This window comes from Eubalaena glacialis, chromosome 20 (genome assembly GCF_028564815.1).
Source record: "Eubalaena glacialis isolate mEubGla1 chromosome 20, mEubGla1.1.hap2.+ XY, whole genome shotgun sequence".
Classification (NCBI taxonomy): domain Eukaryota; kingdom Metazoa; phylum Chordata; class Mammalia; order Artiodactyla; family Balaenidae; genus Eubalaena; species Eubalaena glacialis.
In genome coordinates, this window is record NC_083735.1 from 35,386,626 (window position 1) to 35,400,805 (window position 14,180).

General features: G+C 43.4%; 1 protein-coding gene and 1 pseudogene across 4 annotated transcripts in view; one reads left to right on the forward strand and one right to left on the reverse strand.

Moving 5' to 3' along the window:
* The window catches only part of PSD3 (pleckstrin and Sec7 domain containing 3), a 545,202-nt gene that overhangs the window by 483,519 nt on the left and 47,503 nt on the right, over positions 1-14,180 (reverse strand). The window lies entirely within an intron of this gene.
* LOC133081290 (protein phosphatase 1F-like) lies at positions 5,921-6,687 on the forward strand (annotated as a pseudogene).

The following is a 14,180-nucleotide window of genomic DNA, read 5'->3' on the forward strand; positions in this document are numbered from 1 at the left end:
ATATGTTTGAAGGCGATGACTGAAAGACTGGTACCCTTGTGGACAGAAATCACTGAAAAAATCCTCCATCTACACCTAGCCCAATTCACCACGACCACATTGTGGATATTGGGACACTTCATATTACCTATTCCTCATACCCATCCTGTCCAATTTGATAACTACTAGCCATATGTAGCCATTTAAATGTAAAAGAATTAAATTAAATTAAAACCCAGTTTCTGAGCCTGACTACTATATTTAGACAGTGCAGTCATAGAACCTTTCCATCATCACAGAGTTCTGCTGGACAGCACGGCCTCACACGGGCTTTGGCACATAGGAGGCACTGAATGGCAAGTGAAAGTTTGGTCCAAAGATACTGTTACCAGAAGGGGGACCCAGAAGTGGGCTCTTGTCTAACACCCAGAAATGAATTGTCCGAGGAGACACACTTACTGACAAAGCAAAAGATTTTGTTGGGAAGGGACACCCAGGTGGAGAGCAGCAGGGTAGGGGAACCCAGTAGAACTGCTCTGCCATGCGTGCGGCTTGCAGTCTCAGGTTTTATGGTGATGGGGTTAGCTTTGGGGGTTGTCTCTGGCCAATCATCTTGCTTGTGCCCATATTTGGTCTGACTCAGTGTCCTTCCTGATGGTACGTGCATCTCTTAGCCACGACGGTTTCCAGCACGAGGGTTTCTGGGAGGTCGGCAGGACATATTATGGGCTGGCATCTCCTCCCTCCTTTTGGCCCCTCCCGAATTCTCCAGGTTGGTTTTAGGTGGCAGCACCATGTTCCTTATCGGGACCTCCTATTGTGAGACAACTCATGCAAGTGGTTATTATCATGCCTGGCCAAGGTGAGTGGTTTCGGCCAACAGTTCCCTAACAATACCATATGATTGCCCTGGTTTATTTTTCTGAGAATATAAAGCTTTTTAGTACAGTACTAGGTACTGACTCAACCATCAAGAACAAAAACCAAGGTACATAGGTATAGCTGCTTTTCTATTTCACACTTGAAAACCTATCTGCATCCTCCTACTCCACTGGAAAATGCTTTACCGTCCAAATAATTACTGAAAATATTTGGGGAAAAGTCCCTATTTCCCTCAAAAAACAAATTACTTTTTCAGAATTATTCCAGTGAAAAGGAATTGTTTCAAAAGCAGTGTTTGTATTGAAGGGGGATTCCATATAAAAACTACTTTGCTGAAATAAGCATTTCACGTATAATATTTTTCCAGAGTAGAAATGACCTATGAAAATTACCGATGCCTGAGTGCGTTCACATTGTAAAAGTACCCTGGTGTTCAAAAGCAGTCTTTATTGTCACAATCCTCACAATCTTTCTGGCAAGGCTTTAGTGATCATGGCAAATCCCAGAAGCTGAATCTGTCAATGTTCTGAATTGTGACCCCAAGAAAATCAGACCAGACTAGCCTTCAGGTGCAGAGACAACCACACCTTCTTTATTTACTTCCTTTTTATCTCCTGCCCAAGGCACATTGCCCAGCACAGAGGAGTTGCCCATCAAATGGTCCCTGAATGCACAGATGAATGAATTCTCTCTCCTTATTTCGGGAGGGGCTAGCATGTGGTTTAGGGGTTCCTTTGATCTCAGTGGCTCTACAGAGAGAAATGTTGGTGAACACTGTCAACAAAGCAGGTAAGAGAACTTCCGAGAGAACTCTCATCTCAAAATATCTGCTTTAGGAACTCTTACATTTGAAAATTTCTGTAACTGTGTTCATGAAAGGAGAGAAATCTACCCGTTCTCTCTCCATTTCCCATTAAAGACCCTCATTCTGGACACATCTGCTGAATTACCTGCAAGGGTTGACAAGTTCCTGGGGCTGAATTCTGACCGAGTGGCTCTTTTCGAGTCACCTCACTTCTGAACTCTGTGAGCCCAGCTATTTTGGCCCTATTGATTCATATAAATCCACAGTCAGGAACCCTGGAGAAAAGGGTTTCTTTCCTTCAAAATCAGCTTTATTGATGGATAGTTTACATACTGTAAAACTCACCAATGTTAGTGCTGTGGTACTGTGATTTATAATAAGAAATATAGTTGGTCTTCCTCCTGCTCCTGACACAGAGCTCCTGAAGATCTCGAAATTCCTAAGTGGTGAGAGCAAAAGCGTCTTTTGTTATGTTGATGGCATGACTTTAGAACCTCACCTGAGGGTGGGGGCTGGTTGCAAGGAGAACCAACCCTGTGATTAAAGGGCTAGAACTTTCAGTCCCACCCCCTTGACCTCTGGGAGGGGGAGAGGGGCTGGAGGTTGAATTGATGCCAATTGCCAGTGATTTAATCAACTGTGCCTATGTAATGAAGCCTCCTTAAAAAAACCAAAAAGATGAGGTTCTGGGTTGGAGAACACAAGGAACACAATCTTGCTTTTCGTTCCTTAAGGATGAGCCCTTAACCTGTCGGCTCTGATGCTATGTCCAGGTAGATAGTGTCAGAATTGACTTGAATTGTAGGACACCCATCTGGCACTGGGGAACTGCTTAGTGGTGTGGGGAAAAACCCACACACGTTGAAACTGGTGATAAGAATTGTTAAGTTCAGAGTTCAGTGAGCTTTGGCAAATGTATCGAGTTCTGTAAATCACCACTACAATCAAGATATTTCACACCGGGGCTGCCCTGGTGGCACAGTGGTTAAGAATCCATCTGCCAATGCAGGGGACACAGGTTCGATCCCTGGTCCGGGAAGATCCCACAGGCGGCGGAGCAACTAAGCCCGTGTGCTGCAACTATTGAGCCTGCACTCTAGAACCTGCGAGCCACAACTACTGAGCCCACGTGCCACAACTACTGAAGCCTGCGTGCCTAGAGCCTGTGCTCAGCAACAAGAGAAGCCACTGCGATGAGAAGCCCGTGCACCGCAACGAAGAGTAGCCCCCGCTCGCTCCAACTAGAGAAAACCCGCACGCAGCAACGAAGACCCAAAACAGCCAAAAATAAAATAAATTAAAAAAAAAAAAAAAGATATTTCACACCTTCTCCCCCCCAAATTTCCATGCCCCTTTGCAGTCAACCCCTCCCTCCAGACCCTGGATCCTAACAACTACTAACTCGCTTTTCTCTCCGCTGTAGTTTTCCCTTTTCTAGAATCCCACATAAATGTAATCATGCAGTATGAAATCTTTTGTTGTCTGCCTGCTTTCACATAGATTCATGCATGTTCTTATACGGATCTGTAGTTTTTCCTCTTTGTTGTTTAGTAGTGTTCCATTATATGGATATATCAATATAATTTGTTTATTCACCAGGTGATGGACATTTGGGTTGTGTCCAGTTTTTGGCTATTACAAAGAAAATGTTATGAACATCGATATTCAAGTTTTTGTGTACAGTGCATATGTTTTTTTCTTGGATAAATATCCAGAAGTGATATTTCTGGGTCATATGGTTAATGTATGTTTATTTTTTTTTAAACGCAAAACAGTTTTCCAAGGTGGCCATATTATTTTGCTTTCCCATCTGCAATGTTTGAGAGTTCCAGTATTCTACATTGTTGCCAACACTTGATATTATCAGTTTTTAAAAATTTTTGGCCTTTTGTGTATGTAGAGTGGTATCTCATTGTAGTTTGACTAGCATTTCTTAATGATAAATAATAATTGAGCATCCTGTCATGTGCTTATTTTCAATTTGTATGTCTTCTTTTGTAAAGTGTCTATTTAAATCTTTTGCCCATTTTCTAAAATGGAATCTTTTTGTCTTCTTTTTATTAAGTTGTAAGAATTCTTTATATATCCTGAATCCAAGTTCTATATCAGATAGGTATTTTGTAAATACATATTTATAAATGTATTTGTATTTGTAAATACATATAATTTTCTCCCTGTTTTTGGCTTGTCTTTTCAATTTCTTAAGTGTCTTTGAAGAGCAAGAGTTTTTAATTTAAATGAAGTCCAATCTGCCATTTTTTCTGTTATGGTTTGTGTATTTTTGTTTCCTAAGAAATCTTTGCCTAATATAATGTCACAAAGATTTTCTCCTATGTTTGCTTCTAGAAGTTTTATAATTTAACTCTTATGTTTACATTACAACTGAATTTTTTTATGTGGTATGAGTTAAAGGTCAAGGTTCCTTTCTTCCTACATGGATAGCCAATTGTTCTAAAACCATTCTTGAAAAGATTATCCTTTCCTCATGTAATTATCTTGTTGAAAATCAATTGAGCATATATGTGTGGGTCTATATTTGAACTCTCTTCTCTTGCATAGATCTTACCAATTTTTTGAAAATTTTGGCCTTTTGTGTGTGCTAACTAAATAAGAGTGGAAGATAAAACCTCGAGCAAAAGTCTCAGCGTCATAGAGAGAACTAGGAGGAACGCTAGAGACGATGTAACCCGACCTCTTTGCCTTACAGGTGGGGAAACCCTTTACAGACTCTTGGCACAGCTTGAAAGACACTTGTTTGAGTACCGTCATCATAATATTTTACTTTATAAATGTCCTAGGTGGACACATCCCATGATCTGCTCTATTTTGGAGCAATGATCACCTTCTAGGGGGGCCTTCCTGCCGCTCAGTGTGACTTGGGGATGGATGCTCAGGCCACTGGACCCCTGAGGGGGGGACCACTGGAGGAGGCCAACCTGGGGGCAGTGGGTCCTATCTGGGCCCTTCACTCCAGCCACTGTCTTCACTTGTCAAATGAGTTACAAATAAAATGCTTTTAAGATTTGTAGAGCAATTTAATATTTTTAAAAAATCAACATTTCATCCTCTTACACTAACCCCAAACACACACCCACACACCTCAGAAATGAGATGTGGTTTTATCTATCCCTTATGTTTATTTGTTAAACATAATGTTTAGAAACAAAATTGAAAGCCAAGTTGATTTCTTTCGTAATTTAAGCTATATTAACCTGCTACTGATTTTTTTCAAATGAAAAATATTTCCAAAAAAGGATTAGTAATTTGTAGTTGATGGATATTCAACGTTAATGTCAGACTGTAGAACTTGCCTCTCATTTCATTGTGAATATAAGTTGAATATGCACATATTACAGTTAAAGAACTTCTGAAACTTTTAACAATAAGAAGGAGGGCTACTTTAATGCTCTAAATTTTGTCATTTGGTTAAAATGTCACATAGTTGTCACACACACACAAAACAACAGGATATCTTCAAATCCATTTTGTTCAGAAAAAAAGACTTTTCATGTGATTTCTAAAAATATCATCATATTTTTGGATATGAGATTTTTTTCTCCTTTAATTTTTTTCTCCTTTGTGGTTTACTATAGAAATTGCCCATACTAGTTTATATTGCTGATGCTGTTATGGTGCTTTTATAGTAAATGATTGTTTCTAGAATGGTTATCCGTAAAAGGACATTTTTCTTTTCTCTTTTAGAATATATTTTGTTTTTCAAACCTTAATTTTTATTTCTTCTAAGGAGTAGGGTTTCTATTGCATCTAAAGGATCTATGTAGATGTAGGGCTTAAAAGTGAGAATCAGGACAGATTTTAAACCTCTTCTTTCTTGCTCTCCTTCTCCTTCTGTCTCCTTTCTACCCTGTACTGCTTACACCCAGCCCTGCACCCTTGCCTTGGTGACCTCCCTAGGATTTATTTTCTCTTTCCTTTTCCCTGGGCTCCCTCTCAGCCTCGCTGTAAAGTTCTCAGTCTATCCCTGGTCTTCTCAGCCTGTTGTCATAGTGACAACCACACTCCCCGGAGTAGCAGTCTCATGAGTGGTTGGAGTGGACCTGACACCAGGTCCCACAAACAAGCCTGTAACTGTGTGGACTTCAGCGGCTCTGGGCAGACGTTTAGCAGCTGGGCCAGAGCTGTCACCACACGGTGTTGTTAGAGAGAAAGTAAGAAAAACGAGAAAGAAGTCCACACTGTTAAAAACCTAGGCTGGGGGAGCGGCTAGCGGGCGCCGGACGGCCGAGTGGCAGAATGAAGACCAACGACCTGGCAGCAGCCCACGGGGATGCTCTGGGCACGGCCTCGGGAACCCCACAGCAGAACAGGCAGAAGGCAGAGGAGAACCCCAGCCTCCTGGACGCGCGCCTCCGCGACTTCCCAGCCCCGCTGGGCCCGGAGAGCCCTTTGCCGTGGAAGGTCCGAGGGACGATGCTGATCCAGGAGGAGGTGGAAGGCGAGCTGGCTGAGCTGGCCATGGGCTTCCGGAGCAGCAGGTGCGCTCGGCCGCCACTCGCTGCCTGCCTGGCTGCTGCACACGGACCTTTCTGAGTTCGGGAAGTTGCCTGAGCAGGAGGAGGAGGAGGAGGACGGCGAGGAGGAGGAGGAGGCCCCTGTGAGCCTGCTGGACGCTGCGGGCCTGGCGCGGAGCCTCTTTGACCGGCTCTGGGAAGTGTGCTGCCAGTGGCAGAAGCAGGTGCCCGTGGCTGCCTGGGTCCCGCAGCGGCAGTGGCTGGTCTCCGTGCACGCCATCCGTAATGCCCGCCGCAGGATGGAGGACCGCACGTGTGCCTCCCAGCCTTCAGCCTGCTCTTCGGCCTATCGGACTCTGTGGACCGCGCCTACTTTGCCGTGTTCGATGGGCACGGGGGGGTGGACGCCGCGAGGTACGCGTCTGTGCACGTGCACGCTGTTGCTGCCCACCAGCCGGGGCTGCCCACTGACCCGCGGGGACCCTGCGAGCAGCCTTCCGTTGCACCGATGAGATGTTCCTCCTGAAAGCCCGGCGAGAGTGCAGATAAAAGCTACGTTTACACTGTACCCTCATCTACAAGCGTGCAGCAGAATTACGTCTAAAACAACACAAGTACGGTAAAAAACACCTTATTGCTAAAAAATGCTAGCCGTCATCTGAGCCTTCCAGTCGTGATCTTTTTGCAGTAGGAACATCAAAGATGACTGCTCACAGATCACCATGACAGAGAATAATAATAATGAAAAAGTTTGAAATATCGCAGGAGTTACCAAAATGAGGCACAGAGACAGGAAGTGAGCAAATGCTGTTGGAAAAATGGTGCCAATAAACTTGCTCGGCGCAGGGTTGCCACAAACCTTCAATTTGTGAAAAACGCACCATCTGCGAAGGGCAATAACGCGAAGCAGCAACACGAGGCCACCTGACCCTCCCCACCCCCCAAACACCTCCCCCGGGCAGGTCTCCCTAGGCCGCTGGTGTCCGCAGTTAGGGCGATGAGGCGCGTTTGTTTCTGAAAGAAGAAAGGACGCATCCAGTCCCTCTGTGACCTTACTGCCCACTGAACCTCACTTCGGAACCTCGGGGGTCCTCCTAGCAGGGTGGATACTAAGATCGTGTCCATTTCTGAGATCGGGAAACAGGCCCAGAGAGCTGAGGCCTGGCCCAGTCGACAAGGGAGGAGGAGACGTGGGGCGGGGAGGGAGGCACCTTCATCAGATGCTCTGAGCACAGACCTCACCAGAATTAACAAGCCTGCATTTGAATCTGAACAGAAAACCTTCCAGGTCTAAGACTGTGAGCTGGGAGCCCTGCCACCAGGGAGCTCAGGGCTGCCGCTCTAGTCAAGAAAGAATTCTCATAGAGTGTTCTGCCTATGTTTTCCTCTAAGAGTTTGATAGTGTCTGGCCTTACATTTAGGTCTTTAATCCATTTGGAGTTTATTTTTGTGTATGGTGTCAGGGAGTGTTCTAATTTCATTCTTTTACATGTAGCTGTCCAGTTTTCCCAGCACCACTTATTGAAGAGGCTGTCTTTTCTCCACTGTATATGCTTGCCTCCTTTATCAAAGATAAGGTGAACATATGTGCGTGGGTTTATCTCTGGGCTTTCTATCCTGTTCCATTGACCTATATTTCACTCTATGACATACATCACAGCAAGATCCTTTTTGACCCACCTCCTAGAGAAATGGAAATAAAAACAAAAATAAACAAATGGGACCTAATGAAACTTAAAAGCTTTTGCACAGCAAAGGAAACCATAAATAAGACCAAAAGACAACCCTCAGAATGGGAGAAAATATTTGCAAATGAAGCAACTGACAAAGGATTAATCTCCAAAATTTACAAGCAGCTCATGCAGCTCAATAACAAAAAAACAAACAACCCAATCCAAAAATGGGCAGAAGACCTAAATAGACATTTCTCCAAAGAAGATATACAGATTGCCAACAGACACATGAAAGAATGCTCAACATCATTAATCATTAGAGAAATGCAAATCAAAACTACAATGAGATATCATCTCACACCAGTCAGAATGGCCATCATCAAAAAATCTAGAAACAATAAATGCTGGAGAGGGTGTAGAGAAAAGGGAACACTCTTGCACTGTTGGTGGGAATGTAAATTGATACAGCCACTATGGAGAACAGTATGGAGGTTCCTTAAAAAACTAAAAATAGAACTACCATACGACCCAGCAATCCCACTACTGGGCATATACCCTGAGAAAACCATAATTCAAAAAGAGTCATGTACCACAATGTTCATTGCAGCTCTATTTACAATAGCCAGGACATGGAAACAACCTAAGTGTCCATCATCGGATGAATGGATAAAGAAGATGTGGCATATATATACAATGGAATAGTACTCAGCCATAAAAAGAAACGAAATTGAGTTATTTGTAGTGAGGTGGATGGAGTTAGAGTCTGTCATACAGAGTGAAGTAAATCAGAAAGAGAAAAACAAATACAGTATGCTAACACATATATACAGAATCAGGGAAAAAAAAAAAAAGTCATGAAGAACCTAGTGGTAAGACGGGAATAAAGACACAGACTTACTAGAGAATGGACTTAAGGATATGGGGAGGGGGAAGGGTAAGCTGTGACAAAGTGAGAGAGTGGCATGGACATATATACACTACCAAACGTAAAATAGATAGCTAGTGGGAAGCAGCCGCATAGCACGAGGGAGATCAGCTCGGTGCTTTGTGACCACCTAGAGGGGTGGGAGAGGGAGGGAGATGCAAGAGGGAAGAGATATGGGAACATATGTATATGTATAACTGATTCACTTTGTTATAAAGCAGAAACTTTGTTATAAAGCAGAAACTAACACACCATTGTAATGCAATTATACTCCAATAAAGATGTTAAAAAAAAAAAAGAAAGAATTCTCTGAAGCAGAGCTGTTTAGCTTAGGCTGTGTTTATTAAAAACACCTTTGCTGAGACGTTAAAAAAAAAAACAAACCTAGGCTGGTTCATTGTCTGCTCACTGATGAGGAGTTAAAGGACAAGGTAAAGACAGGTACAAATATTTAGAGAAATATGACTATAGACAGATGACATTCTGGATAATAAGGGAAGTAACGTAATTTTAGAACACAGTGAGCCACAGACTTAGGGAAACTAGTTGGAAAAAAATCTCCATTTGAAAAGGACCTAAAGGGTCTTGGAGGAAAACTTGGCAGAGACTAAACAGTCAAATTAGTGAGTGTCTTTCTTAGGGTTAAGGCTAGCTCAAGACGAAATCTGAAAGAGAACAGTTTGCTCCATATAATACCATTTTACCAATAACACTACGTCACAAACCTAGTTCACCCAAGTATTACATTATAGTAAGAATCCAGTGAAGCAAAGCTTGAAGGATGAAAACAGAAGTCCTTCCTCCTTCCCCTCCTCCCCAAATTCATGGAATCGTGGACCTGGAAATCATCTATTTCAACCTTACCCTCAAGGCAGAAAGTCCTTATACAGCAGTTTTAACAGGTGGCCATCCAGGTTCTGCTTCATTACTTCCGGTTGACACAGAAGTGAGACATTGCTTCACAAAGCAGCCCATTCTATTTTTAACAAACTTCAGGTAAAAATCCTCCACTAATAAAGAGCTAACACTCATGCTCTATTTACTCTGTGCTAGGCAGAGGCCTCCGTGCATTAGCTGGGAATCCCCACACGACCCCATGCAGCAGGCCCGTGGCTCAGAGCAGCTAACCCCACCACAGCAAGGACGGGGTCTGGATTTAGGTCCAGCCTGACTCCAGAGCATCCTATGTAACCCCTGTGCCGTGGGGCCGCAGGTCACACATGCCTCCCTGTAGCTTCAGCCATTCACGCTGGTCTGGACACCAGCAGTCAAGCCACCACTCCCATACCTCTTCCACTCCAATAGCCTTCAGACACTTGAAGATGGCAACTGTCATCTCCCCACCCTGCCCCGCAACTCCTCTCCTCACTGTTTATTCAACGGCAAATTTTTGGAAGCCTCTTTCATCTGGATGACCATCTTCTCAGGATGGGTACTGAAGAGCAAACACAGTAGATAAGGTATAAACAGAGTAATAATTACAGATGAAATTGTCATGTTTTGGCTACCAGATTCAGTGGAGGAAAAGATTTTATAGGTAACAAGCATAAATATTATCTTTATAAATATTTGCTACTGCATGTATTTATGTGTACTCGCAAATCTTTTCATTACTAACATAGTAATTATCATTCTAAACACATTATAGTGCTGCATAACGATAACTTATTGCCCAAACTGAATTATATTTCAGGAGCTAAGAATGAATTTGATGGATGCAACCATTTCTGTGCATCTCTGCTACCATGGCAACCAGTTAAAATAGGTTTGTTTAATTAATTAGTTGTTGGTAAAGCACTATGAAGATGAAAACTGCTATTAATAGATGCACAGTGTTTGGTATTAACGCTAGTGTGATTAACATAAACGTAAAGTGTTTATGGCCAGAGTAGACCAATTCGTTTTCCATTAACAGCCATATTTCATCATCGAATTAAGAAAAGGATTTTTTAAAACTTTTATCCCCTTTTTATTTTTAACAAATTTTCTAGTCTCTCTTTTATGCTTCTCTTGGCCAAATCTTAACCAACTCACATCATACACTCAGGCAGAAGAGAAAATTAGTGATAACCAAAGTTTCCTGATGAAAAAGGAATATCTTCTGATGGTGGTGACAATACTCAAATGCCACTGCTGAGCTTTTCCGTTTCCTAAAGCTGAATGCAGGGTATGGAGATTGCCCCGAGTGAGAGCTGGGGGAATGGCCACATCATCCGCCAGGACCTATTTCCCAAAATGGCACAAGGGTGGTTTGCAGGGAGCTTGTCAACCTCCCTTAACTCCCACCAATGCTTATGCAATCGAAGTAAAAACCGCTGCTTGCCATGCAGATGGAACTACATGACAAGCTCTCCAGATTGTCAAACCTCCAAACAGATGGGCCCCAGGTCTGCCATAGGTTGAAGTTCTGGAGCTGCCGTTGCTCCTTTCCTACCTGCCTCCTTGCTATGATCTCTTGAGTCTCCGGGGAGATCTTGTAGCTGAGCTACTATCATGGAATTTAGAAGTGGGAAGACCCACCCACCCTCTACTCTAGCTCCCTGCATTCTAACAGGTGAGGTATTTCACAGATGAGGAAAAACAAAGTTCAGAGTTAGCTGAACTCAGAGAGTGCTGGGCTGGGCTGGGCTGGGCTGGGCTGGGCTGGGCTCCATTTGGATTGTGGTAGGGTTACGTGGCTGGTTGGAAGTCTTATCCTCAGGTAGACTGAGAATACCTTCCGCTATCCTAGCTTAAACCAGATCCATGAACCTCTAGCTGGGTCCATTTAAATGGATTCAATGGACTACCTCACTGCCAGTAATTGAAATGTCCTCGTTTACATGAGGGCAAGGAGTGAATGCTCAGGCCTGGGCTCCTCTTTAGATGGTGGCACACCCCAGTGCCCACCTGGGGCCAGAATAAGACAAAGGATGAACATGACTTCAATATTTCCCTTCCTCTGAATACCCTGTGCTTGCATGTTGGCTTCTGTAGCAGTGTCTTACGCTCTTTAACAACCCTTGGTGTTAAGCATCCTCAGATGTTAACATCTGCAGCCCTCCCACCGCACGTTAGATTTACCCCTCCTTGGAGTCATCCTTTGTGACTGACAAGGACTCTTACAGAAAAGGCATCACCAGCATCTCCATTCCCAGGTTATGTATTTGTGGTTTAAAAGAATCCTTCAGTCTGTTAAGCCTAAGGAGTGATTGAAAATGGCAATTTCAAGTCTATGGAAGATCAGTGGGAGAATTCCTGTGCTGAAGAATCTAACCTGAGAAAGAAAGGTCTGGCTTGCAAGATACCAAATGGGATGCTGTTCAAATGCAGCTTATATGTAACTGCCTGCTGGAGATGCTGTGGAGGGAATGCAGGTGACCTTGGGCCAGATGGCCTTTCAGATGCCTCCAGCCCTGAGATTCTTAATGATTGTGTTGCATGAATGGCGGCTCGATTCACTGTTGGTCAGTGGCCACTTGGAGAGGCTTTCTTACACCTCTACAGAGCTCTGTCCTTAGCCCTGGCAGTGCTTATCAAACTGTATCAGTTCAGAAAGTTGGAATTATCAGCCCCATGTGGCGTAGTGAGAAAGAGGCACTCACAAGCTCTCAACAAGTGGGGGCCATGGGCTGATCTAACAAGGTGGCACTGGAAGACCTTCTCTTTATCAAAATACCCATCTCTCTTCTCATCCTTATCATCCGTTTTGTGCTCCTATCTCAACATCTATCTTCTCTTCCCTAACACTAAGCCCTGTGTCTAAATATATGATCCTTTTTCCTTTCTTTACAGGATTTTGTTCCCTCAAGAGGTCTTCCCTGAACTCTGTTAATCTCCCCAATTTATATCTTATCTTTCTCCTTCCTTTATATTCCAAACTCTTACCAAAAGAAATAATATCTGGGACTTCCCTGGTGGTGCAGTGGTTAAGAATCTGCCTGCCAATGCAGGGGAGACGGGTTCTATCCCTGGTCTGGGAAGATCCCACATGCCACGGAGCAACTAAGACCGTGCGCCACAACTAGTGAGCCTGCGCTCTAGAGCCCGCAACCCACAACTGCTGAGCCCGTGCTCTGCAAAAAGAGAAGCCACCGCAATGAGAAATGCTTTAGTTAGGGTGGTCTGAGGAGATGATGTTGGAGCATTGACCTGACAATGAGGGAACATACCACAAAGACGGGAGGGGAGCCTGGGGAGTGGGCAAAGGTCATGAAATGGGAGCAGTGAGAGGATCCTTGTGGTTGGTGCAGAGCACTAAGGACCAGGGCTCAGCATGAAGGCTGGAGTCCAGGTCTTTGGGCCTGAAGGCCATGCTCAGAATTTGGATTTAGATTTTAACTGGTGGGGATACCTTAGAGGATTTTAAGCCTGAGAATAACTTGGCCTGATTACATTTTAAAAGATCACCTACTGCTATGTGGAGAATAGATCATGGAGTTTGCAGCAGGACAAGAGTGATGACAGGAAGACCTATAAGATTCAGTTGTCAGGTAAGAGAGTCTTGGGGCTCGGACCAGAATATCCATGCAGGTGACGACCTTGCTGAAGAAGCTACATGTGAGGGGCTGTGTCCCTTATTACTGGAAGTATCCGGGAAAGGGGGGAAGTCAGGGATGTTGCCCATGAGTCAGGTTTGGACAACATGGTATGGAAGGTTTCGCTACCGCCAACATTCTACACTCTATGAGACTTGATCGCATTTTATGTAGAACCTGCCTTATCTACTTTCTATATGGCCCCATAACCCTGTAAGTCAGAAGACAAAAGGGACAGGCATTAACGCAGAGGTCAGAGCTAACTGGAGCTGGTCTAGCTAGTTATCCTACCTTTAGGAGCTGACCGGTCCCCAGTGTAGTAGGGTGATTTGCCATAATGAATGAGCCCCATTGCATGACACCCATTTTACTTATTTACGTGGAGTCAGAATCCCCTGAGCCTTAAATTCATGGTAAAAGGGGTATCAATTTCTGAAGATTAAATGAGGGAATGTATAAAGTTTATAGAAATCTAAGTTACTAAAAAGTATAAATTTTTATAGAAATCTAAGTTACTATTCTTACTTAAATGAAATTCAGAGCAAAAGGTACAATAAAATGTTTTATAATGTGCTCTGTCCCTTTGGAAAGCTGTAACTGCTGGAAATGCTACAATTCTTGAACTTGCTGGGCCAGACCCAAGGACAGCTACGTGTCTTTGTATACAAAGTTAATATGTGTCAGACAAACACACTGGACTATATGCCCAAGCAAATTTTCAGTAATGAGACAAGGGTAAGAGTAAGAAGTAAGTGTGTTCCAACATGCTCTGAACAACCAGTATTCCTCTGTTTTGATGTCATCAGCACAATTTTTCTGCCATTTTATCTTTTCTCACGAAAAAGAAACCAAAAACTGTGATTTCTAATATTATTTCAAAATCATGCTTTTCCTATGTGGTTTTTAAAAAAATATCCATTTATTTTT